This window comes from Podarcis tiliguerta (genome assembly GCF_965153285.1).
Source record: "Podarcis tiliguerta genome assembly, chromosome: 8".
In the NCBI taxonomy this organism is placed as follows: Eukaryota; Metazoa; Chordata; class Lepidosauria; order Squamata; family Lacertidae; genus Podarcis; species Podarcis tiliguerta.
The window spans coordinates 9,344,577-9,367,325 of NC_139541.1; the positions used below are offsets into that span (position 1 = coordinate 9,344,577).

At 47.1% G+C, this 22,749-nt stretch overlaps 1 protein-coding gene and 1 long non-coding RNA gene across 2 annotated transcripts in view; one reads left to right on the top strand and one right to left on the bottom strand.

The window, feature by feature from the left end:
- The window catches only part of RPH3A (rabphilin 3A), a 113,879-nt gene extending 113,287 nt beyond the window's left edge, over positions 1-592 (bottom strand). The window contains exon 1 of the mRNA XM_083453943.1: positions 384-592. The gene's annotated coding sequence lies outside the window, so the exon portion shown is untranslated. The remainder of the gene's footprint in view (positions 1-383) is intronic.
- Positions 1-19,971, top strand: part of LOC310684030 — a 99,375-nt gene extending 79,404 nt beyond the window's left edge. The window contains exon 2 of the long non-coding RNA XR_014514668.1: positions 19,649-19,971. This is a non-coding gene — a long non-coding RNA (uncharacterized lncRNA). The remainder of the gene's footprint in view (positions 1-19,648) is intronic.
- Positions 19,972-22,749: the final 2,778 nt, after the last annotated feature.

The following is a 22,749-nucleotide window of genomic DNA, read 5'->3' on the forward strand; positions in this document are numbered from 1 at the left end:
CTCAGATTTCTGCTGTAGACCGCCCTTTCTGTGATGTAGGTATGATGTATTGGGGGGGGGTCTTGAGCTACACCCCTTCTGTGATGTATGTATGATGTTTCTGGGGGTGGTCTTGGACTCCAGGGAGGGAATTCAAAAGTCTATATAAGGGCTTGCGCACCATTGTTCTGGGTTCCTCCTGCCTCCTGCATGTGGTGAGTGAGGACCCTGTTGCAACAGATCAATAAAGAGCAAGCTTACTAGCTGCTTCGCTTCTCAATATTCTCTGGTTGGCCTCTGTTATTTTCTCCTACCGATAGGGAACCTACGTAAGGACTCTATACGGGCTCTTGGATACCCCATAAGGGGAAAGGGCAGATTTTTGTTTATAACAAAGTACCCACCTGAGTTCTGTTTCGCCCAAACACACCAGAGGCCTTGCCCTGCAGACATCCTTGCTTCTTCCTGCATTAATATTCAGCTGCTGCTCCTTCTGTGTGCGTTGACGCTCTTCTCCCCAAGAACAGGGCGTCTGAAATTACTTGGCATCCTCCATAACAGTCTTTGCTGAAGAACCTCTCCATGGGACCAGGAAAGGCAAGGGCATAGCAGGATGTCTGGAAGGGGGGTGGAGTAGAGAACAACAAACTTATAAGCAGTGCCAGATTAAAGTTTAAGCCAAACAAGCTATAGCTTAGGGCCCCACTCTCTTGGGGGCCCCCCAAAAAATTAAAGAGAAAAAACCCCTGTGAAATATATTCAGAGTCGCAAAGTGATTTCATGCTCTTTATTCAGCTCATAGTGGTGAGGAGGAATGAATGAATGTCCCCTCAAAGTATCTGCTTTATATACATTATTTACACAATGGGCTGCCCATGATTGGCTAATTCCGGAATTCTACTGTAAGCCAATCAGGTTGTGGATTCACTTCTATCTGGAGCATGATTGGGTGGTTCCTGCCAACCAATCATACTGCTGCATTGTTCTAGGACCAATCAGACTGCTGCATTCTGAATCCTATTGTTCTAGGACCAATCAGACTGCTGCATTTTGGATCCTATTGTTCTAGGACCAATCAGACTGCTGCAGTTTGGATCCTATTCAACTCAGTACATAACACCCTGAATGTACATTTCCAAAATATATGATAAAAAACAAATAAAAAGGTGTCGTGGGCTTTGAAGACACTTGAACTCAGGACGCAAGGGAGAAATGTGCTAAGAAGAAGGCACGCTTGGCAAATCCACACCCTGATCAACTCCCGCCCGGAAACCTACGTCCCCACACTGGAAGGACGTGTGGATCCAGAATTGGCCTCCACAATCACTTACGGACTCATTGTTAAAACCATGTTTATGGAAGACAATCTTACTCAGCTATGAGTGATTGCCAAAGAAAAAGAAGAAGAAAAAGCTAAACAAGCTATAGCTTAGGGTCCCACTCTCTTGGGGGCCCCCAAAAAATTAAAGGGGGAAAAAACCCCAGGTGCACATTTCCAAAATATAAGATAAAAAACAAATAAAATATAACCTACATACAGCAACAGTCTTTTGTGTTGTGTAGGCTCCTGTGATGTAAGTAATGGGCCCCGCCTGCTAGCCTGCTCCCTAAAATATCACATATTTTGTTATGTGCAAATGGCTTTACATACCTATTAGGCCAGTGGCATCCAAACTTTTTTCAAAGACCTTTTTTTAAGATTGAGGTTATTGAGGGTTTTTTTAGGATTTTACCCCAGGAAATAAACTGCCACAGGGGCTGGATTAAACTGACCGGTGGGCCAGATTAGGCCCCCGAAACGGACTTTGGACATGCCTGTATTAGGTCCATAAATGACCATATAGCATATATCCAACACAAAAAACACCGACAATTTGTTGTTGACAAAGGACAGCTTGGCATATACAGTGGTACCTCAGGTTAAGAACTTAATTCATTCTGGAAGTCCGTTCTTAACCTGAAACTGTTCTTAACCTGTGGTACCACTTTAGCTAATGGGGCTTCCTGCTGCCGCCACAGCACAATTTCTGTTCTCATTCTGAAGCAAAGTTCTTAACCCGAGGTACTGTTTCTGGGTTAGCGTAGTCTGTAACCTGAAGTGTCTGTAACCTGAAGCGTCTGTAACCTGAGGTACCACTGTAAATGGCTCCATTACCTTCAGTAGCTTAGGGCCTCATCAAACCCAAATATGGTCCTGGTTATAAGGCAGGATTCTGCAAAGCATTTGTGCAAAATCCCAGAGGCCTGATTACGCTTTTCCCCACCCTGCCCATCCAGATACAGTGAGAGGCTAATGAAAACCAGGCACCATCAGGATTTCACCATAGCTGTGGTTCCTGCATTGCAGGGGTTGGTCTACATGGCCCCCGGGTCCCTTTCAGCTCTTCAGATTCTATGCTCCCAAAGCATTTCTTGTTATGCCTTTGCCAAGTGTCAGGTCTCATCTCTGCACACAAGACCCGGCTCTCCTTTGAAGCAGCTTTTCAAAAGGAAATCTATGCGTGGTTTGACACCTCGGTGGAACTGGGTTGCTGTCCTCCCCCACCCCCCAACACAGGATTTTGCTTTTCTGTTGTCAATTAGGAACTCACAACAGCTATTTTCATGAGACTTAGCCTAGAAAAAGGATTTGGCATCTCTCTGTTTCTCATGAATAGGGGGGGGGCATTCCCCCCACCCCACGCCGCTCTCCCTGAAAGGATGTGTTACAGAAATCCTAAGGTCTCACATATATATATAAATCACATCTTCATAAATGTACACGGCAAACATATACATAAGTATATAAACCACATGTCTGAAATAGTACAGGAGAACAATCCTGAAGCCATTTTGACTCTTCCAGCCACCTCAAAAATTCTCTGCAGTGAGGAAGGAAATGGGGAGACCTCTCCGTTGTCTCTTTGCTCACAAATCCTGTCTTAAGGGCGTATTTGTGTATGAATAGGGTGAGCCTATGGGACGCGGGTGGTGCTGTGGGTTAAACCACAGAGCCTAGGACTTGCAGAATCAGAAGGTCAGCGGTTCAAATCCACGCGACAGGGTGAGCTCCCGTTGCTCGGTCCCTGCTCCTGCCAACCTAACAGTTCGAAAGCACATCAAAGTGCAAATAGATAAATAGGTACCACTCCGGCGGGAAGGTGAACAGCATTTCTGTGCGCTGCTCTGGTTCGCCAGAAGCGGCTTAGTCATGCTGGCCACATGACCCGGAAGCTGAACGCCGGCTCCCTCGGCCAATAAAGCGAGATGAGCGCCGCAACCCCAAAGTCGGCCACGACTGGACCTAATGGTCAGGGGTCCCCTTTACCTTTACCTAGGGTGAGCCTGGGACTTGATTTCAGGAACTAAGTATTTAGCATCTCAGAAGATGCTAAATACATCTCAGAAGGAATGGCCAGGCTGCCCAGGTAAAGCAATCAAGTGACCATCAGTGTCTTGCCAGACAGGATTTCTGTTGTAGACTGCCCCGCTGTGATGTATTTCTGCTGTAGACCGCCTCCTCCAGTGATGTATGTATGATGTTTTGGGGGGTGGTCTTGAGCTACAGGGGACGTGGGTGGCGCTGTGGGTAAAACCTCAGCGCCTAGGACTTGCCGATAGCATGGTCGGCGGTTCGAATCCCCACGATGGGGTGCGCTCCCGTTGCTCGGTCCCAGCGTCTGCCAACCTAGCAGTTCGAAAGCACCCCCGGGTGCAAGTAGATAAATAGGGACCGCTTACTAGCGGGAAGGTAAACGGCATTTCCGTGTGCTGCTCTGGCTTACCAGAGCAGCTTCGTCACGCTGGCCACGTGACCCAGAAGTGTCTGCGCACAGCGTTTGCTCCCGGCCTCTAGAGTGAGATGAGCGCACAACCCTAGAGTCTGTCAAGACTGGCCCGTACGGGCAGGGGTACCTTTACCTTTACTTGAGCTACAGGGTGGGCAAATTCAAAAGTCTATATAAGGGCTTGCGCACCATTGTTCTGGGTTCCTTCTCCCTCCTGCGTGGGGCGAGTGAGCACCCTGTTGCAACAGCAGTAATCAAGATCAGGCTTAATAGCCGCTTTGACCATGGTTGATCTTCCGAGACCAGGGAGAAGAGTCAGTGGAAGAAGATTGGAAGAAATTTAAAGACTATTTACAGAAACACTGTAAAATTAATGAATGTTAGAATGATGCTGGGTTGAAGTTAAGTGGGGTTTTTTAGCAGCAATGTTAAGGAACATGTAAAAATGGATTGTTAACGGGTGATAATCTAAAGCTATAATATATTAAGATAAAAGATTAAGATAAAATTAAAGAGGGAAAGGATTTGCTGAATTAACCAACTGAACTGGAATACAAGAAAGGGAGGTGTGAGGAGGTCAGGGAAACAAGTAAATGAAAGATAAGATATGGAAAGACTGATTTGTTTTAAACTGTTTTTATTTTGTATTTTCTTTTTCTTTTTATTCTTTTTAATTTGTGTAATATGTTGAAATCTCAATAAATATCTTTTAAAAGACCATGGTTGATCTGTTTCCTTCCTCCGACCGATAGGTAACCTTTTAGGTTCTTATAGGGGTTTCCTGATGAGCCTCCTACAGGTAGGGAAACAGGTTTACTGAATTCCCTTTTTAGTCGTTTTGTCTATAATATTGAGTGCATCCCAGATTCCAGGCAGGGAAAGATTTCACAGATACCTACACCTCTCCAGAGTGTCGTTCTTTGGAATGAACATAAATTAAGACCGCGATGAATTGAGGATATATAGTTTTTGTTTTTCATTATTTAGTTCATGTTATTGATTGCCAGAAAGAAATTAAAACCTCAAAGCAACCTGTTCATAGGATGGAGGGTTTCGTCAGCATTAATATTGCCGCTTCCCTGTTCGGTTTTCAGGGAAGCCCTAGGCTCACAGCTTGGGTTCCAGCTCAGAGCAAGACTGCATCTCTGTTCCCCAGCTTCTAGCTGCACCCCAGTGGAAATAAATTATATATATGACATCACATCTTCAGAGCATGTGGTACCAAAGTTGGGGCTGCGTTTTTCTATTTATGGTAGGAGCATCCAGACGCTCAGGCATGATGGCTGGAGGTGCAGGGAGTGACTTCACAGGTGATTGAGTGAGTCATGGGGCCAGAACCCAGTTTTGCATTCTGGATCCCACCCACCCACCCACCCCCCCAAAATCCACAAAGAATTAGTATAGTTGATGCATGTAGCATCCCACACAAGAGACACTTGGAGACAGTGATGCCAAAAGGCTCAGTCACAACCATCTGGCTAGCAAATTCACAACGAAGGATAACTTCGCAGAAATTGTAACGAAAAACCTGAACTCTTGACTTTGCTTATTTCCCCCTCCCTCCCAATCTACTTTCCTTTTGTGTTGTGTCTTTTAGATTACGAGCCTGAGGGCAGGGGCTGTCTTTTCCTTTTATTTGCGAGCTGCTATGTGAGCCTTTTTCAGCCCAAAAGCAGGATTGTGTGTGTGTTTTTTCCAGACAAAACTAGAAGTAAATAAATAGAAATGGTGTTTCCTTTTATACATTTAATAAACGAAGTGTATGGACCACCAGCAAGACAAACATCATTCCAGACAGATCTACTCCCTTGAACAGGAATCTACTAACTTGAAATGGTTTTTCACTCAATTTTGAACAACGGAGGCCAATTGTACTGATTGCTTTTATTGCTAAACAAGGAAGTTTACAATGAAAGCTATATATTTAAACAGGACATGCTCAGGGGCAGATGGGGGTCTTCAACCATATAAGGTAGCCGATCCAGGAGAAGGGAAACTCTCATCCTAAACCACTGCTGAAATAAAAAAATTAAAGTCTTATATATATAATAAATGTTTATGGATATGCCAGGCAAACACATACATAAATGTATGGGCCACATGTCTGAGGCACCACAGGAAAGCAGCCCTGGAGCCATTTTGGCTCCCAAACTGACCAAATGTTTTCTCTGCAAGGTCAAAGGAAAATGGAAAAGCCTCCCCATTGTCTTTTCATTCACAAAACCTGTCTTAAGGGTATATCTGTGTATGAATAGGGTGAGCCTCTGATCTGGATCAGGAACTAAGTATTTGCCACTACAAAAGACTGGCCAGGCTCCCCAGGGTATCCAATCAAGTAAGCATTAACAGGTAATCTGCCAGACAGGAGATAAACAACGACAGGAAATAAACAGCGCACTCAGATTTCTGTTGTAGACCGCCCTTTCTGTGATGTAGGTATGATGCGTCTGGGGGTGGTGGTCTTGGGCTACACCCCTTCTGTGATGTAGGTATGATGTTTCTGGGGGTGGTCTTGGACTCCAAGGTGGGCAATTTAAAATGTCTATATAAGGGCGGGCACACCTTTGTTTGGGGTCCTCCTCCTTCTCCTGCCTGTGAAGTGGGCACCCTGTTGCAACAGTTCAATAAAGATCAGGCTTACTAGCTGCTTTGCTTCTCAATATTCTCTGGCTGGCCTCTGTTATTTCCTCCAACCGATGGAGAACCTGCCAGTGGCGTAGCGTGGGGGGTGCAGGGGGGGCCGGCCGCACCGGGCGCAACATCTGGGGGGGGGGCGCTCGCACTCGCAGCTCTCTGCCCCTACCTGGCTCACTCACTCTCTCTCACTGCAGTGCTGGCTGTGCGAATCCGATCCAAGCCGCCGGTTCGCCGCCCACTGTGGAGGGGAGGGTGCCAGGCGTGCGGTGCGGTGCGGTGCGGAGAGAGAGCGAAGGACTATCTGGGGGAGGGACAGTGCAGCGGGGGGGGGGCGCAAATTACTTGCTTTGCCCCGGGTGCTGACAACCCACGCTACGCCACTGGAACCTGCAAAGGACTCTGTAAGGGCTCTTGTGTCCCCCATACGGGAATAAAGGCAGATTTTCGTTTATTCCACTGCCATCTTCTGGAGAATAAACCAGGAGTAAACCCGACACAAATCTGGACTGAGGTCCCTAAGGTGGGCTTCATTAGTCTGAGCAAAGCCTTATCACAGCGCAATGACATATTCCAGCCAGGAATATGCAGCCAGGGTGCAGAGCAGGGCCACTGACTAAGGGGTGTCTAGGACCAATTAGAGAGGCCTGAAGAGCCACAATCTGCCCCCCCCTCCCCCCGGGACTGAGAGCCAAACTTCCTTATTCTGAGAGTTCAGCCTTGCCACCACTTTTTCTATCTGATGCTGCTATCAGATGCTGCTTTTTAAATAAAGAGTTTATTCAGCATGCCTCCAGGACCCTGGGCGCTTGCATGATTTAGAGGCAGCAATATCCGTACCTTGAGAATACTAAAAGGGAAGTCTCAAAATAAAATGAAAGGACATCTGGTTCCTTGCAGGCCAGAAGGAATGCAGGAGGAGAATATATTAGAAGACAGCTGTCCCTCTCTCCATAATTATTAAATAAAGTTTCATTTCGGATGCTTACAAATATACTGTTGCACTTACCTCAGTCTCCAAGCTGCAAGAGACCCCGGCGGTTCCAAGCGCTGATCCAGGGTTCAATTTCCTTGGAATGAAGGTCATTGGAGACTGTGGTGTCTTTAAGATATCTGGTTTTATTCACACATGTAAACAGCCTGAGCAGAGGATGGCATACCCTCCAACATTTCTCTGAGGAAAATAGGGAAGTCCTAAGGAAAAGTGGGGGGACGCGGGTGGCGCTGTGGGTTAAACCACAGAGCCTAGGACTTGCCAATCAGAAGGTTGGCAGTTCGAATCCCCGCGACAGGGTGAGCTCCCGTTGCTTGGTTCCAGCTCCTGCCACCCTAGCAGTTCGAAAGCACGTCAAAGTGCAAGTAGATCAATAGGTACCGCTCCGGTGGGAAGGTAAACGGCGTTTCTGTGCGCTGCTCTGGTTCGCCCGAAGCGGCTTTGTCATGCTGGCCACATGACCTGGAAGCTGTACCCCGGCTCCCTCGGCCCATGGAGCGAGATGAGCGCCGCAACCCCAGAGTCGTCCGCGACTGGACCTAATGGTCAGGGGTCCCTTTAGCTTTATCTTTAAGGGAAAGTGGGATATTCCAGGATAAAATCAGGAACCAGGATGGCTTCTGTAAATCCAGGACTGTCCCTGGAAAATAGGGGTGCTTGGAGGGTCTGGGATAGAAGGTCTCACAATAGTAACACCCTAGGATATCTTGCTTCCTCTGACAGGTTAAGTGACCTATGATATTCTAAGCCTTCTTGATACACAATCACTCACCTGACTGTCATTCTGACTGGCCCCACAAACCTATAACACTATCTTACAAGCAGAAATCCGCCTGGGTTTGGGGCAGCAGGGATTCTTCACATAGTTTGATCCTGACTTTCCCTTTGTAGTGCGACAGTTCAGATACATCTTCAGTTTAAATACCGCTTACCAGTTTATTCAATGAAATAAGCTCATAATCGTTCCCCCCTTTTTAAAGACACACACACTAACAAAACCAAAAATTAAATTGAAAAGAACTGATTGGGGAAAGAAAAGGACTCATGGCGGAGCAGGTGCTGGCCAATCAGTGCTGTGCACAGTCAGCTTCACTTCATTTCCTCCCTGGGCAGACTGCTGAGCTGCTGTTTCATCCACCTAGACCCTGCACTCTCATTTTAAATCCCGCTTCCAAAACCATAAGGACTAGGAACCCACTTGGCTTTCAGTGATATCAAAGATTCAGAAGGCTGGATTCAGAGAGCCTTATTATGCATGCAAGGCATAATCTCCTTGAACCATTAGAGCTGAATAGGTGGGCTGCTGCTGCTGCTGTTCCACATGCATTTTGGCTAACATGCTCTCATTTGTTCTGTTGCCAACTGCAAATTATCGGTAAGCTGTTCCCACAAGTAGGATGAGCATGGCAAGAGACGTCAGGATTTATTGCCATCAACGGAGAATGAAGGGGAATTATTCCTGGTCTATTTATGCTGAGTGGTTGGTGACTTTCCAGAAAGCAGCCACTGAGGGCCAAGTCACCTGCTAACATCACTATAGTTTTATGATGCAGACCCACTCCGAGCACAAGAAAGGGAGATCAGGAGGGCAGACCAGCTCAGGTTGTTCTCAATATGCCCTTCACATTCTGTGGCCACCAAGCAAGCATCTCTATTCATCCTGGCTGCCTCCACCTATGGGACCCAGCCAATACACTGTACTCAGCAGAGCAGGGAGGTGATTTTCATATTTTCACCTGACATACTCGCTTCATGTTGCTGTTTAATTACATTAGCAAGTTTCCCGAGAACTTTTCCTGATAATTCAGCAATAAAGCAAGCAGATATGGAGAGGTTCCAGAGTTAAGTAATCTGCAATTATCCTGACAATGGCGTGCAGTGAAGGCAGACCAGAAATTAAACGATCTCTTGGAAACACTTTCCAACTTTTTATCATTAGCATCAGTCGTTTTAGCCAAGGATCTGATTGCTGAAGTCATTGCTCTTTCTGTCTTCTGAGGAAGGGGACTCAGAGGCGTTCCCTCTGCCGAATTTTCTGCTTTCCTGGTCGCGTCCGCGCTTGTCTCCTTCTTTGGGTGAAATCACCCGGTCTCTTAGGCCACATCCACACCAGATATTGAAAGCACTTTGATACCGCTTTAAAACCTCTTCTCCTCACTGAGCTACAATTCCCAGAGTTCCCTGTGAAGAGCGGTTGGTTGTTAATCCATTCTGGGAATTTTGTAGTGCTGTGAGGGTAATAGTGGTCCCCTAACAACTCTCTCGCAATGACAAACCTAGACAGCATCTTAAAAAGTAGAGACATCACCTTGCCAACAAAAGTCCGTATAGTTAAAGCTATGGTTTTCCCAGTAGTGATGTATGGAAGTGAGAGCTGGACCATAAAGAAGGCTGATCGCCGAAGAATGGATGCTTTTGAATTATGGTGCTGGAGGAGACTCTTGAGAGTCCCATGGACTGCAAGAAGATCAAACCTCTCCATTCTTAAGGAAATCAGCCCTGAGTGCTCACTGGAAGGACAGATTGTGAAGCTGAGGCTCCAATATTTTGGCCACCTCATGAGAAGAGAAGACTCCCTGGAAAAGCCCCTGATGTTGAGAAAGATGGAGGGCACAAGGAGAAGGGGACGACAGAGGACGAGATGGTTGGATAGTGTTCTCGAAGCTACCAGCATGAGTTTGACCAAACTGCAGGAGGCAGTGGAAGACAGAAGTGCCTGGTGTGCTCTGGTCCATGGGGTCAAGAGTCAGACACAACTAAACAACAACAACAACAACAACAAACAACTCTCTCTTTTTAATTTTTAAAGATTCTTTATTACAAAACAATTTGCATAGAACATAAAGACAACAAAAACTGACATAAACAGACCATAGACACTGACTAACAACACCTCGTTTGACATTACATTAGGGACGCGGGTGGTGCTGTGGTCTAACCTAGCAGTTTGAAAGCACAAAGTGCAAGTAGATAAATAGGTACCGCCCCGGCAGGAAGGTAAACGGCATTTCTGTGTGCTGCTCTGGTTCGCATGACCCGGAAGCTGTACACCCGGCTCCCTCGGCCAATAAAGCAAGATGAGCGCTGCAACCCCAGAGTCGCCCGCAACTGGACCTAACGGTCAGGGGTCCCCTTACCCTTTAACTTCCAATGCACCTCATTGTGCTTTTTATACCTTACTAGTCTATACGCACTTCATTTTTATTATACTTTTCAGTTAATTATTGGGGGGGGAATATAGTTTCCTTAAACTTCAAGATTCCAGCCAAATCTGTCAGAGATTTGTGTTATTACAGTACTTTTTAAGATATTCTTTAAACATTGTCCAATCTTTACTAACTTTCTGGTTAGAATTTCCTCTTATTCTCCCCGTCATCCTTGCAAGTTCTGAATATTCTATCATCTTTGCTTGCCAATCAGTTTTTGTGGGGATTATATCACCCTTCCAGTTTTTTGCTATTAAAATCCTCGGCGCTGTGGTTGCGTACATAAAGAGGGTTCTGTGGTAAAAAATTTTTGTATATCAATGGATATAATGCTTAACAAAAAGGCTTCAGGGGTTGTTGTTTTTTTGGAACGAGAATTTAAATATCTTTTTGAGTTCATTGTATATCATATTCCAAAATTCTCTTATCTTTGTACAGTCCCACCACATGTGCATAAAGTACCAACCCCTTTTTTGCATCTCCAGGAAACGTCGGAGTTTTTCTTGTACATCTCGGCCAGTTTGGCCCCAGCCCCTAACATCTCTCATTACCTTTAAAAAATGTCAGTTCCCAGAATTCTTTGGTGGAAGCCAGTGGCGTAGCGTGGGTTGTTAGCACCCGGGGCAAGGCAAGTAATTTGCGCCCCCCCCCCACTGCACTGTCCCTCCCCCAGATAGTCCCTCGCTCTCCGCACCGCACCGCACGCCTGGCACCCTCCCCTCCACAGTGGGTGGCGACCCGGGGTAAGGCAAGTAATTTGCGCCCCCCCCCCCCGCTGCACTGTCCCTCCCCCAAATAGTCCCTCGCTCTCTCTCCGCACCGCACCGCACGTCTGGCACCCTCCCCTCCACAGTGGGCGGCGACCCGGCGGCTCGGATCGGATTTGCACAGCCAGCACTGCAGTGAGAGAGAGTGAGTGAGCCAGGTAGGGGCAGAGAGCGAGCTGCGAGCGCAAGCGCCCCCCCCCCCAGATGTTGCGCCCGGTGCGGCCGGCCCCCCCTGCACCCCCCACGCTACGCCACTGGTGGAAGCTATGACTGTTTAAAGAGGCATCATAGTGCTTTCAGTGTTTGGTATGAATGTGGCCTTAGTGTGTGGTCAACTCCCTAGACTGCCTCCGCTTGCAGAGGGTTGAACTTGATGACCCTCATGGTCCCTTCTAACTCTTCAATTCTATGATTCTGCGATCACCCATGATACACATTTCTGTCTTGGGCAGGTGCGTCAAGACAGGCACAGTCTGGATGCCGTCAATTGCTGTGTCAGAGACCATGTTTAGCCGTGGGTACAGTCTGGAGGGATGCGGGTGGCGCTGTGGGTTAAACCACAGAGCCTAGGACTTGCCAATCAGAAGGTCGGTGGTTCAAATCCCCACGATGGGGTGAGCTCCCGTTGCTCAGTCCCTGCTCCTGCCAACCTAGCAGTTCGAAAGCACATCAAAAGTGCATGTAGATAAATAGGTACCGCTCCAGCGGGAAGGTAAGCGGCATTTCCGTGCGCTGCTCTGGTTTGGCAGAAGCGGCTTAGTCATGCTGGCCACATGACCCGGAAGCTGTACGCCGGCTCCCTCAGCCAATAAAGCGAGATGAGCGCCGCAACCCCAGAGTCGGCCACGACTGGTCCTAATGGTCAGGGGTCCCTTTACCTTTACCTTTTACAGTTCTGGATTATTCTCTGCCCATCGCTTCATCTGCTTGCTGCAGTTTGTGAGGATGTCTCCCAACAAGGTTTGCAGCGGTGCAGTTTCCCCGCCTGTTGGGCCAAAGGCTTTCTTCATGTATTCATATAGATATAAAGTGTGTTTTTGTCTTTTTAGTTAGAAATCTAAAAATGTAGCAGGCAAATGAGGCAAGGGCGCATTTAAAAGCAGGTGCGTCAATTCAGAACAAACACCATGAGCAAAATTGAAATTTGGCATGGATAACTATCTATTTTATGACAATTTGAACTTGAAACTATTTAGCGGGTTGGTAGACTTACTTGTTAGTTTTTCCTTTTCTTTCTTTAATTCAGATATTCTTTCTGCTCCTTGTTTTGTTTGCTTGGAGAGAAACACACACACACACACACACACACACACACACACACACACACACGACTAGAGTGAAGTAGAGGGTTTGTTCTAATATATTCCCCTTCAAAATACTATTTTATTTTTTTAACAATTGGATGGTTGGGGGCCAGATACCCTTTCACTCCTCCTTCCAGACAGTAAAGAAAATACGCCCGTAGAATGAAAACAATGAGTGCTGTTTAATTGGCAAATAGGCAAATAGCTCAGCAGAACAATAATACCACCATGCTGAGTTTTGTTTGTATGTATGTACAGGAGATGGAACCGCCGAAGGCATGTAAGGGAGATGTCTGGGTTTTGAAAAGGACAGGAGAACAACAGTGCGTGCATGCTCATTAATATACAAATGTGTATGCTAAAAATGGGGAGGAGAGTCAGTTTTATGGATGGATGAATTGTATTTATATTCCACCATACGTGTTTCTTCTCCCTCCTCATTTCATCCCCACAAAAACCCTGTAACATAGTATGCAGCAGGCCAGGAGGTCTTCAGCAATCTGCAACGAAGGAGGGTGCCTGGGCGATTATCAATGCAATGAGCACCCATGGGGAGAAATATCTCTATTTCCAGGTGGGAGCCTTTGGTCTGAGACAGCCAGGTGATGGGTATGTACCTGGCACAAGCTTTTCCAAAAGGAACAAGTAAATTACCGTATTTTTTGCTCTATAAGACTCACTTTTTCCCTCCTAAAAAGTAAGGGGAAATGTGTGTGCGTCTAATGGAGCGAATGCAGGCTGTGCAGCTATCACAGAAGCCAGAACAGCAAGAGGGATTGCTGCTTTCACTGCGCAGCAATCCCTCTTGCTGTTCTGGCTTCGGAGATTCAGAATATTTTTTTTTTCTTGTTTTCCTCCTCCAAAAACTAGGTGCGTTTTGTGGTCTGGTGCGTCTTATAGAGTGAAAAATACGGTATTCTGAGCTAGTATTTTGAGAGCACCTCAAAAGGGAGATGGGTCAGGGTGGAGAACCTGCGGCCGTTTAGATGTTGCACTCCAAATCCCTCCACCACTGACCATTAGCCATGGAAGTCAGGGTTCCTGGTGGGAGGGGAATGCAGGCATTGGTAATAATTGGGGGGTAACCATAACCCCATCATTGTGATTCTCTTTATGAAGAGGTACACGTTCATTTGTTGTTGTTTCCCTGAAATGCCCAGCCTTTGCGGGAAATTTTGTGAGCTGAAACAGTTTGCTTCTCCCCTCGTTCTTCGCTCGGTGCCCTGAAATCGTTGCTATGGAGACTCCCGCTGATTCTGGCCTGATGAGCAGCAAGCAAGAACGCTGCAAGGTACCTTCTGATGGCACATGAGGGAGCATCAGCCGCAGGTCCCAAGGCCTTGCCCAGCCAGCGGCAGTAACCGGGAATTCAGCTGCCTGGCAGGGAAGGTAGAAAATTACAACGACAGCTCAATTATTGTGGGAAAAGATCGGCAGCTTCCTTTCCTCCTTCAGCTTAACCCTCTGGGAAAAGCAGCAGCCCTGCGTGCTGAGATTAAGCCAACAAAACATCCCCATTGCTTTGTTTCCCAAGAAGGAAAAGAACCAGGAGCGTGTTAGGTCAGGGACTAACAACTGCCGCCTGCCATCATACCCACAAAGGTTATCTTTGGTGACCCTGAGCTTTCATTAAAAAAAAAAAAAGTTAGGAAGCAAAATGTGGAGGTTGGTGAAAGGTGCTGAGAGATTTTAGGAGGCCCCTATTCCCCTCATATGGGATGCGGGTGGCGCTGTGGGTTAAACCACAGAGCCTAGGACTTGCTGATCAGAAGGTCGGCGGTTCGAATCCCCGCGACGGGGTGAGCTCCCGTTGCTCGGTCCCTGCTCCTGCCAACCTAGCAGTTCGAAAGCACGTCAAAGTGCAAGTAGATAAATAGGTACCGCTCCAGCAGGAAGATAAACGACGTTTACGTGCGCTGCTCTGGTTCGCCAGAAGCGGCTTAGTCATGCTGGCCACATGACCCAGAAGCTGTACGCCGGCTCCCTTGGCCAATAAAGCGAGATGAGCACCGCAACCCCAGAGTCGGCCATGACTGGACCTAATGGTCAGGGGTCCCTTTACCCTTTACCTATTCCCCTCACAGAGATATACCATAATTCTCAGAGTTCCCTGTGAAGAGGGATTGATTGATTGATTGATTGATTGATTGATTGATTGACTGACTGATTGATTGTTAAAGCATTATGGGGAATTACAGCTTCGGGGAGGGATTAGGGGCCTCTCTCAGCATACGGTACTTAACAAACTATGGATGTCCAAATTCTATGGGGGAAGCTATGACTGCTTAGAGCAGTATCGTAGCACTTGAAATGTCAACCTTTGCATTTTATATCATGTATTTGTTTTAAGTATTTTAAATTTCTAAACTGCCTTGGGTGCCGTGGCAGAGAGGTAATATACAAATGCAAAGGAAAAAATCGATAAAATTGACTAGGCCTCATTATGGGATACTGCAAGGCTTCCCCTTAAACCTTGAGCTCTCACTGAGCAGGACTCACATTTACTTTTGTTTTATTTTGTTAACTTTCACGGTTCAGTGTTTTCCACTACCCATGCCGAGCAAACGTAAGATATTATTTTTGTTTCACCAGAGCAAAGGCAGCATGTTTCCCCAACACACACAATCTAGTTCTGACCCTCCAAGTGTCCCTGTTTTTCAGGGACAGTCCTGGATTTACAGAAGCCATCCCGGTTTCTGATTTGATCCCGGAATGTCCCGCTTTTCCTTAGGACGTCCCTATTTTCATCAGAGAAATGTGGGAAGGTATGGTAGTTAGAGAATAGGACTACCCACCTGCCTGCATACCTAAACACACTCAGGAGGGAATAATCTATCGATCTCCAGTCTATGCTAGATGCTGAGAAATCACAAAATAAGAGCAAGTTAAACTTTAATTTGGACAACAGTGCTGTATCTGTAAATTGCAAAACTAAATCAAAGATGCTCGTGGAGCATTAAAACAACGCATCATTTGGCACGCAGCCTTCTGGAAAAAATCTGATGAAGAAGAGAAGAAGAAGAGTTTGGATTTGATATCCCACCTTTCACTCCCCTTCAGGAGTCTCAAAGCGGCTCACAATCTCCTTTCCCTTCCTCCCCCACAACAAACACTCTGTGAGGTGAGTGGGGCTGAGAGACTTCAGAGAAGTGTGACTGGCCCAAGGTCACCCAGCAGCTGCATGTGGAGGAGCGGGGAAGCGAACCTGGTTCACCAGATTACGAGTCTACCACTCTTAACCACTACACCACACTGGCTCCCTGATGGTGAGAAAACTAAACTGGACTCAACTACAGTGGTACCTTGGGTTACAAACGCTTCGGGTTACAAACGCTTCGAGTTACAGACTCTGCTAACCCAGAAGTAGTACCTCAGGTTAAGAACTTTACCTCAGGATGAGAACAGAAATCGCGCGGCGGCGGCAGCGGGAGGCCCCATTAGCTAAAGTGGTACCTCAAATTAAGAACAGTTTCTGGTTAAGAACTGATCTCCGGAATGAATTAAGTTCATAACCTGAGGTACCACTGTATACAGCTGCAAAAAAACGTTAGAAGTGTGTTGTAAAGTGCATTATACAAATGTGACACTAGATGGCGATGGTGAGCTATGGCAGCTTCAATATATATTTTCAAAACTTTTTTTAAAAGCATTTTCACAACTTTTTAAATATGTGTCTAGATTCCACCTAAGTCTCAAAAGCAGCCAAATCTCCACACAATGAGACCATACCTTAGGGCAGGGGAGAGGAACCTTTGGCCCTCCATGTTGTTCCCATCAACCTCAGCCAGCAGTAGCCAGTGCGTCTGGGAGTTGTGGTCCAGCAACGAACGGAGGGCAGCAGGTTCCCCATCTGTACCTTAGGCTGCATCCCATAATCATTTGCAAGAAATACAGACGTCCCAGCTAATGCCTGGAGGATGCTTCTAATTGTGGGAAAGTTCCTAGAGGGTAGTAAATGTGGAAATCACTTCGATTTCATATTCCGGTGATCAATCTGGCATCCTCCCAAACATCCACAGGAATTTCCCAAGAAGCTTATTTAGCAGCCAAAGGGCAAAGGGTCTCAGTTACAGTAGCCCTCTGCAGAAATCACAGCACTAACACCCTCTCTTCTTGGGTCCATTACTGTGCTGGAGAGAAATCCCATTTTCCCCACTGAGCAAAGCAGCTGTCAGATAACCCCAAAAACCAAATAGCCCCAATTGCTGCCATTAATAGGAAACCACAGTCACTGTAATTAAAAGCCTCCCAAGAGAAGCTGGTGAGGGTTTAGGAGGAAAGGAAAGTCGTTTTCATCCTGAGAATGGAGCTGGATTTTCTACAAAGCAGAGGGAGGCGACTGTCTCGGGCAGCAGATGCTGGGATGGGGGTGCAGGATGCAGCCCCCAGTCTGCTGTTCTGGAGCCTCCCAGTCATTCCCCATATGGGATGTAACATAAGCAGTCAAATACAACATTTCCTGTTTGCCTGGAGTGGACATGCGGGGGAATGTTGGTCCAGCAAGTTGAACTTCCTGTTACACCTGGTCTGGAGAATCCTTCCTTTTCATGTGACCAGGTAGGTGGGCGTGACCATTCCAGACCCCACAAAAGGTCCGGTCACGCAGCCACCTTCCTCAAAAGGTCCTCACGCAGCATGTGGGATGAGTTCCTATATGGGATGTGTTATGTACTGAAGTTCTCACCCTGGGCCAGCAGGGGGATACTGTTTTCACTCAGGTCCACATATGCAAATAAGGAATTGAAAGTGGCGTTCAGTGATTGGATAGTTACAGAAAGTTGTTACTGTTGCCTCGTAGTGGAGCTCTATATAAGCAGGTTGGCTGAACCCTTCAGTTCAGTTCTGTTTTGGACCAGTGAATAAACAAGAGCTGTCGTCTGATATGTTCACCCACAACTTAACAGGATGAACTCAAAGCCTCTTCTGTAACTCTAAGCTAAAGCCTGCCTTCAGGGATGCAACTGTGAACTGAATGTGAGTAAACTTCTTACTACTTTTAAAAGAGGACTATTGTGTCTTCATTCTTTTTGGGGGGAGTCAAAGGGGTCTTCCCAGGAATAATAAGAGATTCTAATCTGCAACTAGCTTTCTGCTGTGTAAAGAGGGGAATATACTCTGCTGTATGAATAAACTTTCTGGTGTGAGTTAGGAAGGATAATATCTAATCAATATAGCCTCTCCTGCTACCCACAGCATTCCCACACCCCATGCATTGAAGAACAGCCTGTCTGAGCCCCCTAAGCTGGGCAGCCACCAAAGCTGGAGAAATATTCAGCTAGCTGCTGCCCTATCTGTTTTATTTTGGGGGGGTCTGGGAAAGAGGAGCCATCTTCTTCTTTTTCACCAGAGGCGGCAAAATGTCTTGGGTGAATCCTGCCTAGCAACCAGGCCGCAGTCTCCCCAGCTACCCCCCCCCAAACATTTTTTGTCTGCTACAAATAAAATGCCATGCCTACATTTAAAATATTGGACTGATAAAATCGAAGAGCTAATCCAAGATTAGCCAAGCGAAGGAAAAGCACAAAAGCAAGGGCTGTGATTCTGAGATATTTTAAAACGACTTAGATATTGGGTTTTAATTGTTGTTAACCTGCCCTGAGACCTTAGGGTGATGGGTGGGTAATTGATTAATAATAGACGTAATCATTGGAAACCAGTTCTGTAACACAAATGGAATAAACAAGCTTTAAACCAAACGCCATAACAATTGGGTTTTAAAAAAATGGATACGGAGGCTTTCTTTTTTGCAGAATTGTGGGAAAAAATTGCAGGAAAACCAGAGGCAAGTGGGAAGATGTGTCAAAACTACCTGCCGGTGGTTTGTTATTGGAACCTGGTATAAGAAAAACTGCTCTGGGGTATTCCAGAGCCTGTACAGAGTCCTTAAGGAGGTTCCCTATGAAATAACAGGCCAACCAGAGTATATTGAGAAGCAAAGCAGCTAATAAGCCTGATCTTTATTAAACCGTTGCAACAGGGTCCCCACTCACCACATGCAGGAGGGAAGAAAACCCTGAACAATGGTGTGCAAGCCCTTATATAGACTTTTGAAATTGCCCACCCTGTAGCCCAAGACCCCCCCCCAAAAAAAACAACAACCATAATTCATACATCACAGAAGGAGGCGGTCTGGCCATTCTTTTGTGATGGTTAATACTTTAGTTCCTGAGTCCAGGTCACAGGCTCACCCAATTCATACACAAACAGATTCAACATACACCGTGAGAAGCGAAGTTACAGGGAACCAGGCAGAGGGCCTTCTTGGTAGTGGCACCCACCCTGTAGAACGCCCTCCGATCAGATGTCAAAGAAATAAACAACTCCCCGACGTTTAGAAGACATCTGAAGGCAGCCCTCTTTAGGGAAGTTTTTAATGACTGATGTTTTAATGTACTTTTAATCTTTTGCTGAAGCCGCCCAGAGTGGCGTTACCAGCACCATGCTCCAACCGACCAGAAGAGATGTCTGTTTCTAATCCCATCATCCCATTTCCCTGAGTGCTCATTTGGTCTTCTCCTTTACTAACCTTGCTAGTAAAAACAGCCGCACACACCAGCGTGTGGTTGCTTGAGAGCAGGGCGGGGGGCAGGCTGGAGAGAAAGCTCAGGTAACTGTTTTGTGTGCATGTTTGAAATTGCTACAGCATTTAATTGGTTTTCTTAATTGCCGCTTTCCTGCCTGCCTGCTGGGAGTTAATGTACAATGAAACTGGCTTCTGCTCCTCGCTGACGGACGGGAGAGATTTTACACACGTTGTATTCTTCACAGCAACCAGCCTTCTTCTAAATGCAAGTTCTCTGAGCCGGGCTCTGCTCGCTCTGCCTTGCAGACAAAACATGGTGTGTTACTAAATATACCCCACCTTCCCTTTCTCGGTTAAAAAACCAGAACACAAATAAAAACGGTTGTTATGAAATTGGTTGGAAGCTACAGACCATAGCTGTCAAGTTACAGATTTGAAAATAAGGGACCAGCAGCCTCGAAGATAAGGGATCAGCAGGCAAAATAAGGGATTTTGTTTAATTTATACATAAATCCGGCACTGATGGAGCCATGCTGTTTTGGCTGCGACTGACTCTGTTTTGCAGGGGGTTAGACTAGATGATCCTAAGGGTCTACAACTCCGACCAAAGAAGAGGGGCAGACAAAACTGATGAACGACGTCGAGATGGCAAAGCTTACAGGCAGAATTAGAAACCAGGAAGAGGACCTATTTAATAAAGAATGGGGAAAGTTTATAATTTATTTGAAAAGCTATTGTAAAGAGTTACATACATTGGTAGGATTGACAGAAAACTTGTAGTAAAAATTTGAACTATGGATGGACAAATGATTTATAAAAATAGAGTTATGAAAGGGATGCAGAGGGGGAAATCACTACATTAAGATGCTGCACTGGTTGGAGGGTATGCTAAGCAGCACGTCGGGGCTGCCGTCGTCCTGGCGCGAGGAGTTCCATCGGCCCTTCCCCACCCGAGAGAGAGGGAGGGAGGAAGAGAGACTCTTGCCCATGCCACCTGCAAGCCCAGCATGAGGCGGTTGTGGTGCCGCCACAGCCGCTGAAGCACCGCCCTTCTGCATCCCTCCCCATCCCCTCCTCTTCCTCCTTCCTCAGGCCGCCTCCTCAGGCACCGCCACCGCCTCTGGCTTCCCCTGGCAGTGCGGCGGAAGTCTCGCAAGAGAGGGGCTGCCTGCCCACCGGCCGCCACCTGTCTCCTCCCGACGCGCCCCTGAGGGGGAAAAGGGAGAGACAGAGACGCAGCAGCTCGTACGCTCTCTCTCTCTTGAGGCGGAGGACCCCAAGCCGCTGCTTCCCTCCTGAGCCGGGCGAGCATGAAACCCGGGAAATTTAAGGGACATCATCAATAAGCAACAGCAGCGGGACACGGTGCTGGGATAAGGCACTGTCCCGCCAAATAAGGGACGCTTGACAGCTATGCTCCAGACCGATTTTTTTAAAAAAGGACTTTGTCATGCAGCACATAGTTAAAACTATGGAACTCACAGTGAGGCCCACCACCAACTTGAACAGCTTCAAGGGAGGACTGGATAAACAGACGGAGGAAGAGAAAGCTATTTGGATGCTGTCGTTGATGCTTTAGCTGAGATTCCTGCATTGCAGGGTGTTGGACTAGATGACCAGTAGGGTCCCTTCCAACTGTACAGTTCTATGATACTACTAGCCACCATGCTTACGTTCCACCTCCACCGTTGCTCTTGTGTTCAGGTCCTGTTTTTCATAATTGTATATATAAACCACATGTCTGAAGCCCCAGACCAGTTATTTTTTTCTAGACCTTGGGAAAGAGGCTTGAAACTTCACCTGCAAACAAGAGGTCTGCAGGGCCTCCTCCCACTAAATAAAAAATAAAAATATTCTGTTCACCCACATCCACAATCCTTGATCCACCATCCTACTGACCTATCTGCAAAGTGTTATAAGAATTTGAAGGTCATATATATAAAAAAAAATATTTTATTTTAAACTTCAAAAAAGGTGAGGAAGAGAAATGAGCAGGAGACCTAGGACACAAGCCCACCCCCTCCCTAACAGCACCCCCGCCTCCCTCCTCTCCCCTGTCATTGCTTTGACACATTCAAGACTATGTAAAGCAGTTTTGGATTCAGGTTTTCCTCTTCCATCCCTGCTCCTTTCCCCTTGGCATTTTTCCAAAAAGTTTGTTTTAGATTGTAAGCCTGCAGGTGGGGACAGCCTTGTTTTCGATCATCTTGCTGGCGGAAGAGTGGGGCGCAAACGTCTCAAATAAATAAAGCGAACAAACAAGCCACGTTTCGCGTTTATGGCGTGTTTAAAAATCCCTTCGGGGGCTGGAGAGGTGTGTGTGCGCGCACTGATTTCCCCAGAAATCAATTTTGCAAGCTAGGGCCAAGGGTCTTGCTGGCAAGTCTGGCTCTGCAAAACTTCCTATTTATCACCCCTGCCGCAACCACTAATTCATCAGTGTTGGCTCTTCAAACAGGGCAGCATCAGTAAAAAGGGACTGGTCTGTGCCCCAAGGTGACATTTCAACAGAGGTCGGGGGGCGGGGTTCCAGAGGTGTCGCTGCAGTAAAGGCGGGCGTGACTACCAAGAAGGCCCTCTGCCTGGTTCCCTGTAACTTGGCTTCTCGTAGCGAGGGAACCACCAGAAGGCCCTCGGCGCTGGACCTCAGTGTCCAGGCAGAACAATGGAGGTGGAGACGCTCCTTCGGGTATACTGGACCGAGGCCATTTAGGGCTTTAAAGGTCAGCACCAACACTTTGAATTGTGCTCGGAAACGTACTGGGAGCCAGTGTAGGTCTTTCAAGACCAATGTTATATGGTCTCGGCTGCCGCTCCCAGTCACCAGTCTAGCTGCCGCATTCTGGATCAGTTGTAGTTTCCGGGTCACCTTCAAAGGTAGCCCCACATAGAGTGCATTGCAGTAGTCCAAGCGAGAGATAACCAGAGCATGCACCACTCTAGTGAGACAGTCTGCAGGCAGGTAGAGTCTCAGCCTGCGTACCAGATGTGGCTGATAAACAGCTGCCCTGGACACAGAATTAACCTGCGCCTCCATGGACAGCTGTGAGTCCAGAATGACTCCCAGGCTGCGCACCTGGTCCTTCAGGGGTACAGTTACCCCATTCAGGACCAGGGAATCCTCCAAACCTGCCCGCCTCCTGTCCCCCAAAAACAGTACTTCTGTCTTGTCAGGATTCAGCCTGATAGCAAGAGCCAGCATGGGGTTTTTCCTGGCCCCACTAATTCACTCCATCAACCACAGTCCTTGTACAGTGTTCTTCCTGTCTTCCAGATAAATAGAAGTGTCAGTTCCAGGTTAAACAGGCCACATCAGAAGCGGGAGGATGACATTGCCATGGCAACCAAGGGACATTTCTGCCACTGGTATTCACTGACGTCAAATGAAGGCATGGAATGCTTCTTCCGGCCATAAGCAACTATGCTTCTAACAAGAATAGCAGCTTGTTGTTGTTGTTTTGTCGTTTAGCCGTGTCCGAATCTTCGTGACCCCATGGACCAGAGCACGCCAGGCACTCCTGTCTTCCACAGCCTCCTGCAGTTTGGTCAAACTCATGCTGGTAGCTTCGAGAACA